Consider the following 11,390-nt stretch of genomic DNA (forward strand, 5'->3'; position numbering starts at 1 on the left):
CACTACCACCTGCCATCTTTTATTCCGTATACGTAGACGATATACAAATAGGCTTCGAATCCTGCAACCTCACAGTATGCAAAAGACAGGTACAGCAGGGCTTAAACAAAGTGTCCAAATGGGCAGACCAAAACGGATTTAAGGTCAACCCCCACAAAAGTTCTTCTGTTCTCTTCACAAGAAAGAGAGGCCTGGTCCCAGATCCTTGTGTAGAACTTGGCGGACAACAAATTCCTGTCAACAAAGAACACAAATTCCTAGCTGTTATTCTTGACTCCAGGCTCACTTTCATTCCTCACATAAAACATCTTAAAGAAAAATGTCTTAGAACAATGAACTTGCTTAAAATCCTATCCCACACAACAGTGGATAGCGACAGACAGTGTTTATTGAATATTTACAAGAGCCTAGTTCGATCACGGTTAGATTATGGTGCCGTAGTATATACAAGAAAATACGCTGCGCTTGGCCAAGAGGCAAGAGCCCGCGCTAGCTTCTAATCGTCGTCGTCGTCTTCACAATGCTCGCCTTTTCGTGATCGCACATATTGTTCCGTAGCAATATTAGGGGTGTTGTCTTCAATCGGCAGAGCTGAAGCTATTGGCGTACGCTGACGATGTGGCTGTGTGCTGTAAAGATAAGCAGAGTGTATTGAATACCGTTGGTATCGTTAGAAAGTTTGGTGACGTCACTAACAGCTTCGTTAACTGGCAGAAATGTTTGGGGTTTTGGCATGGAAGATGGGCGTCCACACCAGACCAGTTCTCGAACGTAACCTGGGTCACGACGTAGGGTTAAGTACCTTGGCGCACCCCTTGATGCCTACAAGGACAGTAGCGAGTACTGGAAGGAGCGCACAAAAGAACTAAAAGGAAAAGCCGACCGATGGAACGCCTGTCACTTGTCAATATTCGCGAGAGCTACAGCGTGCAACATGTTTCTCGTGACAAAGATCTGGTACGTAATGCAGGTCCTACAGTGCTCTCGGATTAATGTGCAGAAACTGCACCGCGTGTTCGCTGTTTTCGTGTGGGCATCGAGCTGGGAGCGATGCAGCCGAGATAATCTCTTCCGGCGTGCGAAGGATGGCGGACTGGGGTTGGCGCACCTCTTCTTGCGTCAACTGGTGAACAGGTTCTGCTTTTTTCGAGGCACAAATGACCCATTTCTGCGCACCGTGATTCAAATGAGGCTGTCAAGAGCACTTCCGGAATTTGTAGTAGGTATCCAAAAATTGCCAGGATATGTCCGTGGTTTCTTTCGGGAAATAGTTGATAGTAATTCTTTTTTGCGTGTTCGTTTTTCAAGTGAATGTTTGTGGAGTGCGAAACGGAAAAAGTTATACCGTGATTTGTGTGATAGTGTTTTGCTTGTACCCATGAACAGAGCCGTGTACAGTGGAGGCCCAGGCCTAGACGTATTGAAAAGGGTGAAGATGATGCCAGTTCAACCAGCCACGAAATCTTTCTTCTTTAAATTACATACCGGTACCTTACCTGTTAAAATCTTCCCGGAACAACGTAGGTTCTACATGCCATGGGGAACCCACTGCCTTATTTGTAAAAAACCGGAAAGCATAGATCATGTCTTCATCCGCTGTTGGGAGGGCGTTTTCTTCTGGGACGTGTTGCAAAGGACATTAAAAAAGGAGTTAGCGATAGATTAACACGGAATCAGGTTTCTGGCAGTAAATGATCACGAAGGATTCCCGTACGACCTTATCATGCTTACGGGCCCCCACTGTTTATGGCGCGCAAGAATGGCGGGCTACCATTGTGACCTGGATGCCCGACCGGCGCGTGTATACTTCCGAGAATGTATGCAGCGATATGTAGAAATGCAGAAGTTGCGACAGCCTGTTCCTGAGTGGCTGCCGAGGGTTCAAGGAATTTTAATACCACAGTGTCATGCCACAGTAGCCGACGGCAACGAATGTGCACATTACTGTTTCTTGTTCGGTTTTTGTATTCTTTATTTATTTTTCTTTCGTTTTTGTGTATATCATTTAAGAAATGTGTGTTGTTGAGACATGTCGAGGACTGGCAATAAAGAAAAAGAAACGATTTGCGTCCGCTGCAGCCCACGTTTGGCGCTAGCAATGTGCCAATTTATTGATTGTCATGGAGCTGTATACGGGTGTATTAGGCAAACGGTTAGCAGATTGTGCGACTAAAGTTTGCACCATTACTTATACCGTTTACCACCGTCACTTCTCGTACAATCGCCTAGTGGCCTGCATGTTGTTTTTGCACTTCGACGTTGACTCTACCAGCAGGCTGCAGTTGAACGTAACAGTAAATGCAACCACCCACGCGTGAGTGTAAAAAAAAAAGTCACAGAAGCAAGCAATAAAAAAAGCAAAAAGGGTGCCATCAGCACTCGGTGTTCCCAGGTGGTCGCCCTCACAAGTACTGACCGAGCCCAATGCTGCTTAGCTTTGGGGATCCGACGAGAACCGGCGCATTCAGCACGGTATGGCCGATTTTTTTCTTTTTTTTATTTATAGCCGGTCTTCGACGTTACTTAGACGATACAGTTAGCACACACTTATGTATCGCATATTCCAACCATTAGAGGAAAAGAAAAAAACAACAAACGAACAACGGAAGGTGCGTAAGGAAAGAAACCGCACAATAGAGATGTCTGTCCATGTTGGACTGGCGTTGTCAAACTAAAATTTCTTCATGGCTGTCAGGAGTTCTAGCCTCGACAGCCAATCCGGTACACATTCTTCTATTTTCTGCATTTCAATAAATCGCGACATACATTCTTTGAAGTAAGCACGAGCTGGCCTAGCGTCAGGATCGCAATGGTACCCTGCTAAACGAGCCCGCCATATACAGTGGAGAGCACTCAACATAACAAAGGCATAGGGAACCCCGTCGTCATCCTTAATGGCCAAATACCTGATCCTTTGGGGGTCCACCGGTAGCTCTTTCTTCAGCGTTCCCTTTAAGACGTCCGACAAGAAAACTGCCGCCCAGCAATGTAGGAAAACGTGATAGATAGTGTCGGGCTTCTTGCATATCAAGCAGTGCGACCCTCAAAGTACGAGACAACCCCGTTCCTCCAGAAACTTCTTCACGGAGAGCGTTCCGGTGTGTAGCTTAAAGAAGAAGGTCTTTACCCCTGGTGGCAGCTGCATGTGTTTTACTCCTTTGAGTACGTCCTGTCTTGGCCCTCCACTGTATATGGCTCTGTATAAGGGCACTGGCAAAACAATGTCGCATACATCTCTATACAATGTTTTCCTTTTCACTTCACAAAGGTAATCATTCGTAAAACGAACAGAAAGGAAGTGTACACGGTCGACCACTTAAATAACCACGCAGCGTTCCCGTCATGCTTGCCGTGCTAACAACATGTGCCGGCAAAGCGTTACTCAACCTTACCTGACGTACGGCGCGCAGAAAAGGATCGCGAACATCGCCAAAAAACAAAAATCGGTTTACAGCTTCAAGAACAAGAAGATGCGCCAGGCCTACACGCCCAACCTTCACTCTTCTGAACAAATTTGTTCGGCTGCACCTTTCCCATGTTGATCCCCAGATGAAAACCGCGAACACTCTGTGCAGCCTTTGTACACTTACTCTAGATTAATAGAGCGTTTGCAAGACGTAATATAACTTAGTAATAAAAAACACGTTACAAACTGTCGCTCTTGCAAAGATGGACAGGTTAGTACCTTTCCATTTGTCTACTTTGTCTTTCAGTTCATTGGTTTGGTTCCTCCAGTATTCGTCGCTGCTATATTGTACATGTCGAGGGGAACACCTGATACCTGATCGGAGTTGTCACCAAGTTCACGTTCGCGAAATTGTCTGGTGCAGAAAACCAGTCCCCGTGCCACAGCCCGAGCGATTTGCCCCAGTTTACTCTGCTACCCGTTACGGCACAGAAATGTTGTACTACAGATATTGTTTCCGTTACACTCGGTTTGTCAGTGCAACACACTGCAATGTCATCTGCATATGCAAGCAACTTCACTTCGGTCGCTGCCAATCTGAAACCACGTATTACGTAATTTTCATTAATTGCGACACACATTGCTTCTACGTAGATAGCAAATAACAGCGGACTGAGGGGCCAGCCTTGGCGCACTGGACGCATGGTGTTAATGGGGGCCCCCAGAGACTTATTAACAATTAATCTTGTTGTGCAATTCTGGTACGCCAAGGCCACGCCCTCAGTGATGATGGAACCGACATTAACATGATCTAAGATGGCAAACAAAATAACGTGAGCGACACAATCGAACGCTTTCTCTAGGTCGAGCTTAAGAACTGCAACTCCGCCACCGGTGACGTCACAGTACTCGAGCACACATCGCATCTTATGGATGTTTGAAAAAATTGATCGCCCTTTCATGCCACAAATTTGATGGTGTGCGACTATTTCCTTGATGACGTCTTGAAGCCTGCTAGCTAAAATCTTCATAAATATTTTATAATCGACGTTTGTTAGTGAAATTGGCCTGTAGGAGGACACGAATCTGAGTTTGTCTATTTGATCGCTCTTCGGTGTTAGAATGGTGTGCGTTTTTCCAAAGGAAGGTGGTAACGATTTCTTCTCGTATGTGTCATTAAATACGTGTGCTAGCAAAGGCGCCAGCTCTCTTTTAAAAGCTTTATATAGACCCGCGATGAGTCCATCAGGTCCCGGCAACTTCTACAAGTTCAAATCGTCGATTGCCTTTTCGACTTCCCTCTCCATTATTTTCCCTTCTAATCGCTCCTTAGCTTCATCGCTGAAACGCGGCATGCGGTGCAGAAAGTCTGCTTTGAAACCCTCTAAATTCTCTTGCTTAAATGCAAAGAGCGACTGGTAGTACTGGAAAAAGGCGTGTGCTATGCTCTCATTGTCGTCAGCAACAGCTCCATTCATTAAAAGGTGATCGGCATGGTTTCGTCGTCCGTGTGCCTTCTCTAAACCGGGCGCCCTTTTCGTGGGCGTCTCCCCTTCCGCTAGTGCATCTGCTCGTGCTCGCACGATGGCACCTAGATAGCGTTCCTTGTCAAACAGTTCAAGTTTTCCTTTGACGTTTCGCACATTGCCTTTGTACGCACCAGGCGCTCTGCACTCAAGCGTTAGCAGCTGCCCAAGCAGCGTTCTTAAAGGGAAGCTGAAGAGTCTGTCGAATTCAATAGGACGCTCATATACGTATGCGGGAACCTTATAAACCATGAAGGTAAAATTTTGTGGGGGATTTTTCACGTAGGAGCTACGCAATCGTCGGTTAAAATTGCGCTGTAGCTCCGCCCCCCGTCGAGCGCCGGCCGCTGCTGCTGACGCTGACGATGCGAGCGGAGACCGGAAACCGCGGCTTAGTGACGTCAACACTGGTGTTCCGCTCTTTCGCAGTCTCCGCGACCGTGCCTGACCGGGCTTATTTCTGCGTGCGTGCCGTTCTAATCTGCTTCGCTCGACCCTACCTTCCTTTATTTGTGTCTATATAGGAGTGGTAGTTGACGTGCGCAGCATCAATTGAACTTGTAGGCCGATCATGCCGGCGTTCTGTGCAGCCTACGCTTGCACGAACACCAGCGGCCGCGACGATGTTCCGATGTTCCATTAGTTCCTGCAAGACAAGAAGCTTTCAGCTAAGTGGGAGGCTGCTGTGAAGCGAAACAACTTCAAGCGCTCAAGAACAAGTGTTGTGCTCTAACCACTTCTGTGACGATTACTACCGGAGTTTATCAACAATGCGTGCTTTGGGTTCTCCTAAAAAAATAGTTAGCACGCTGAACGGAAGGTGCATGTTTATCGCTCACCCTTGACGCAGGTTTCATCGCCAAGCGCCGCAAATTTTCTATTCGCACGTGTGTTGTGAAACAGCCTGCATGCAGCTACCATAACGCAGTGCAAGCGTAAAGTTTCCCCCGCAGGGGCGTCTGCGTCAGCAGGCGTTTGGTGTGTTGCGACACCACGTACCCGAGCACACGAGGGTTGGATCCTCCCGCGTGTAGCCGTGCGCGGCTTAGCCGTGTCTGGGGAAAGGGAGAAGGGCAGCGGATTGGGCGAGTTGGTGTTGCATGGTAACTAAAATTCAAACAGCGCTAAACGACAGGACCAGAATGAGGAGGAGACAAACACTGCGCTGAACTTACAACTGATTTATTTGAAGTAAAAAGTCAACATTTATACGTACAAAACTGGGCACGCATGCGCCCGGTCATACATCGATGATCAGATACAAACATCGGGCTGCCAACATTCGCACGCGTTGTACCTGCCTAGCAATCTACCCTTTATGCAGCAATGCCATTTCTTTCGCTGACAAGATTATAGATGTTTTGCTAACGCAACTATTAGATTTTCTGATGAGATGAAATGCTTCAGCGACTTCTCTGGTAGTCTTGTCACTATGAAAAAATAACAATTTTGTATCGTCAAAGAAAGGTACGCATTTACAAATACTGCAATGTTTTGCCAGGTTAGTGTCTTTTTTGTTTAATGAATTGGCATGCTCCATTAGTCTAATATTGATGCAAAGGCCTGTCTGGCCTATGTAAGTTTGGCCACAAGATAACGGAATTTGGTAGACAGCGCCCTTCTTGCAACTGATGTACTTATTGACATGATTGACCTTACAAGCAGCATTCCGTTTAACGCCTTCCTGCTTCCTCTGAACTGCTGCCGCTGATTTACCCAGCTTCATCGGAGCAGAAAAAACAACCCTCACACCATACTTGGCCCCTACTCTCTTAAAACGATGTGACAACGCGTGCTCATAAGGCATGACAACTTTTTTCCCCACGACATTTTCTTTGGGCTGTTCCGAACATTTCAGCGTTTTTACAATCTTATTAGCACCAGTCACAATTACAGAATCTGGAAAACCGGCCTCTCTGCATCTCTGGGCTTGGACCATCAGGCTACTGGACATTTGATGAGTACACGATTTTTTGACAGCCATACGAATACATCCTGTTACAATTCCGAATTTAACAAGCTTAGAGTGACAAGACGCGTAGTTTACAAGAGGTTTTTCACTCCTGGGAGCGTAACCCCAGCATAAATGGTTAGACAAAAAGGTCAAACTCAGATCCAAGAACTGCAGGACGTTGCTCTGTGGGATCTCATGTGTGAAGCTGAGTCCAGACCCATGCTTAGAAAAAACATCGAGTAAGTCAGGCACACATTCAGCACCCTTAGACTTAACTATAATTAGGAAGTCATCCACGTATCGAAAAATTCGAATAAACCTTCCCTTTAAGTCATTCTCTATTTTTCTGTCAACATAACTTAGAAAAAGGGAGATCCTGGAGGTTGAGCCGATGCTGGGTGTTTGGACCTTTAAGGCCCCCCGGCGGAGGCAACACACTTCTTCGGCCTCGGCTTCGCATAGACGGCACCTCCAGGCTGACCCACCTGGAGGAAATCGGCAGTCACCTTTTCCTGTCCTTCTCTTCAATCTTCGTCTTTCTCTCTCACTTTCAATCTTTCCTGTCTTCTTTTCGCTTCTTATTACTTCCAGACTTCCAGGTGGCAAGGGTTAACCTGGTGTAGTTATCCAACCTTGGGTATCGTATATTAGGTTATAGCGGCGATGCATGGCTGGCGTCTGCAGGTATTTTCCCGACCTTGTAGCGTCCCTTTGTTGGGCTCGGTGGTGGGTGGCCACCATCGCCGCCGAATTTTCCAATTTTTTATGGCTGAAGCTTTTCCCCTATTGCCTGATCGCTCCCTGAAGAGGGGGCGCACCGATGAACCTTTCAGCTTTTTTTTGCAACCGAAAGAGTCCTTTCCGAAATACCACGTCGTTCACAGCCAACACGAAACTAAGACAGTCCGAATGATATCACCTTTTCTTGTAGCGAAATCCCTGACTGAAGCAATAGGCCCAGGGTATAAAGTAACAAACATGGGAAGCGGTGATCTTCTTCTCGAAGTCCGCGACAAGCCACAGTACGACAGACTCTCAAAACTTGTAGCGTTTGGGGACATTCCCGTCTCAGTAGGCCCACATAGGACGATGAATACAGTGCGCGGGGTCATCTCGGAAGATGACTTTCTGGAACTTAGTGAAAGTGAATTACTAGAAGGATGGCAAGAACAGAACGTTGTCAAGGTGCAAAGGATTAAAATAAGACGAGATGACAAAGAAATACCAACTAGGCACATTATCATAACTTTTGGAACCAGCATTCTTCCTGAATCAATCGAGACCGGTTACTGCAAGCTACGTGTCAGGCCATACATTCCAAACCCACGTCGATGTTTTAAGTGTCAACGTTTTGGGCACGGGTCCCAAACCTGCAGAGGGCGTGCTACTTGCGCCAATTGTAGCTCCACCGAACACTCTTCTGACGTTTGCAGTTCAGCAACCCACTGTGCCAACTGTGAAGGAGACCACCCTGCTTACTCGCGATCCTGCCCTTCGTGGAAAAAAGAAAAACAAATAATAGAACTCAAGGTGAAACTAAACCTGACTTTCCCAGAGGCACGCAAGCGTTTCCATTCCAACAATCAGACCAGTCCTTCTTACACCGATGTGGCACGCCGGGGGGCAGCGCCACATCGTTCGGCGGCCGCCCAAGTCACTCGGAGAGTGACGGTGGTCACGCCATCCGCCCCCCTGACTGGAACAGCCACCGCTGTTCCGTCTCCCGCAAATGAGGGCCAGCAGGCCTCCGGGCCTGTTGAACCCAGGGCCACTGCCGGTGCAGATCGGCCCACCACTCCCGCGAAAGTGCCCGCTCCGCGGGCAGTATCCACCGCCTCAGAAGAGGTGATGGATACGAGCACAAACCTGGCGTCTCAGACGCCCAAGGAGCGGCGCAGCTCCCTCGAGCGCGTCCGGAAGATAGAGAGATCTCGTTTCACGGGGCTTGGAAAGGTCCCGTGAGATAATCTAATCTATTATTCTTAGACACACAGCACAAAACACATACATTATGGATACACAGGTAATACAATGGAATGTCAGGGGTTTACTCCACAACCTAGACGACATTAAAGAACATTTACATAAGTACAGTCCAAAGATGCTGTTTGTCCAAGAAACACATCTTAAACCTTCGCAAAAAACTTCCTTCGAATGTATGCCATTTTCCGAAAAGACCGCAACGAGGCCCTTGCCTCGTCGGGCGGTGTGGCAGTAATAGTAGATAAGAGTGTTGCTTGCCGGCAGTTAGGGCTTAAAACGCCCCTAGAGGCCGTTGTAGTCAGAGCAGGGCTTTTTAGTAAGCTGCTGACAATTGCATCCTTATACATTCCCCCCAACTGTCAACTCCTCAAAACTGAATTTGAAAGCTTTATTGCGCAACTTCCGGAACCCTACATTGTCGTTGGAGACTTAAATGCCCATCATACCTTGTGGGGCGACTCTAGGTGTGATGCCAGAGGGCGTCTGATTGAAAACTTCCTCTTCAGTACGGGTGCATGCCTGCTAAATAAGAAGGAGCCAACTTTTTACAGCGTTGCGCACAAGACATTCTGATCTATAGATTTATCCATTGTTTCAAGTACAGTCGTGCCGTACTTGGAGTGGAATGTACATAAGGATCCATACGGGAGTGATCATTTCCCGATTGTTTTAAACTTAAGGAAGCAGGACGAATGTTCTCCACATGTACCCCAGTGGAAAGTTGACTCAGCGAACTGGCAGCGATACGGAGAGCTAACATATATGACCTGGGATGATATTCGTGCACTCAGTATTTACGATGCAGTGTCATATTTAACCGCATTTATTCTCGACGTAGCGTCAATATGTATCCCGCAAACAAATGCATCGCCTAATAAACGACGTGTTTCGTGGTGGAATGACGAATGTAAGGAAGCACGAAAGAAACAGAATAAGGCTTGGAATCAGCTCCGTGACTCTCCGACTATCGAAAACCTTATCAGCTTTAAGAAAATCAAATCAGAAGGCAGAAGAACGCGCCGCCGTGCCAAGAGGAATAGCTGGCAAAAATACATTTCCGGAATTAACTCTTATACAGACGAAAGAAAAGCCTGGAACAGGGTAAACAAATTAAAAGGCCGCGAAACTCATCCTCTACCATTAGTAAACACACAAGCCGACACCCTTGAGGACCAAGCTGATTGTCTAGGAGCACATTTTGAGCAGATTTCCAGTACATCTCATTACACAGAAACATTCCTAAAATACCAGCGACTAGCAGAACAGCTGCATTTGGGTCGGAAAAGCACATCCAACGAAGCATACAACCGTCTATTTGGAATGGCTGAGTTCCAGGCCTCACTGAACTGTTGCAACAAGTCCGCTCCAGGAAGTGACAGAATAATGTATGAGATGATTAGACACTTACACCCTGAAACCCAAAAAACACTACTGTCACTCTTCAATTCCATGTTCTCTGCCGGCTACATTCCTTCTGCCTGGAAAGAAGCTATCGTAATCCCCATTCTCAAACAGGGCAAGGACCCCTCCTCACCCAACAGTTATAGGCCTATAGCTCTGACAAGTTGTCTATGCAAATTATTTGAGAAAATGATCAACCGTCGCCTCATCCATTTTCTTGAAAGCAACAAGATACTCGATCCCTTTCAATGCGGTTTTAGGGAGGGTAGATCCGTAACAGATCACCTTGTCCGCATCGAGACAAATATCCGAGATGCCTTTGTCCACAAGCAGTTTTTTCTATCAGTATTTTTAGATATGGAAAAGGCATACGACACAACCTGGCGCTATGGAATCCTCCGTGACCTGTCTGAAATGGGAGTTCGAGGCAACTTGCTGAACGTGATTCAGAGTTACCTCTCCAATCGCACGTTCCGTGTTAGAGTTGGTAACGCTCTGTCTCGTCAATTTACGCAAGAGGCTGGTGTTCCACAGGGTGCTGTGCTGAGCTGCACTCTTTTCATTGTCAAAATGAACTCGATCCAGACTGCCATACCACGTAGCATGTTCTATTCTGTATATGTGGATGACATCCAGATAGGTTTCAAATCATATAACCTAAGTATCTGCGAGCGGCAAGTACAGCTTTGCATAAATAAATTATCTAAGTGGGCGGACCAAAATGGTTTCAAACTAAACCCACAAAAAAGTACATGTGTCCTATTTTCTAACAAGAGAGGCATAATGGCGGACCCCGCAATAGATCTAAATGGAGAACGGCTATCTGTGAGCCATGAACACAAATTTCTAGGAATCCTTTTAGACAGTAAGCTGACTTTTGTACCACACTTGAAGTATCTGAAATCAAAGTGCCTCAAGTCTATGAGCCTGCTGAAGCTCTTGTCACGTACATCTTGGGGAAGCGATAGGCGGTGCCTTTTAAAGCTCTACAAAAGCCTAATATTAACACGCCTTGACTACGGAGCAATAGTCTACACTTCTGCCGGACCTAGTGCTCTGAAAATGCTTGATGCTATTCACCACTTAGGTATCCGCCTTGCTACAGGTGCCTTTAGGACAA

The 11,390-nt window shown here is 46.8% G+C and overlaps 1 pseudogene; it reads right to left on the reverse strand.

Moving 5' to 3' along the window:
* Positions 1-2,367: 2,367 nt before the first annotated feature.
* LOC126532556 (5S ribosomal RNA) lies at positions 2,368-2,486 on the reverse strand (annotated as a pseudogene).
* Between the last annotated feature and the right edge of the window lie 8,904 nt (positions 2,487-11,390).

The sequence above is a fragment of the Dermacentor andersoni genome, chromosome 4 (genome assembly GCF_023375885.2).
Source record: "Dermacentor andersoni chromosome 4, qqDerAnde1_hic_scaffold, whole genome shotgun sequence".
Classification (NCBI taxonomy): Eukaryota; Metazoa; Arthropoda; class Arachnida; order Ixodida; family Ixodidae; genus Dermacentor; species Dermacentor andersoni.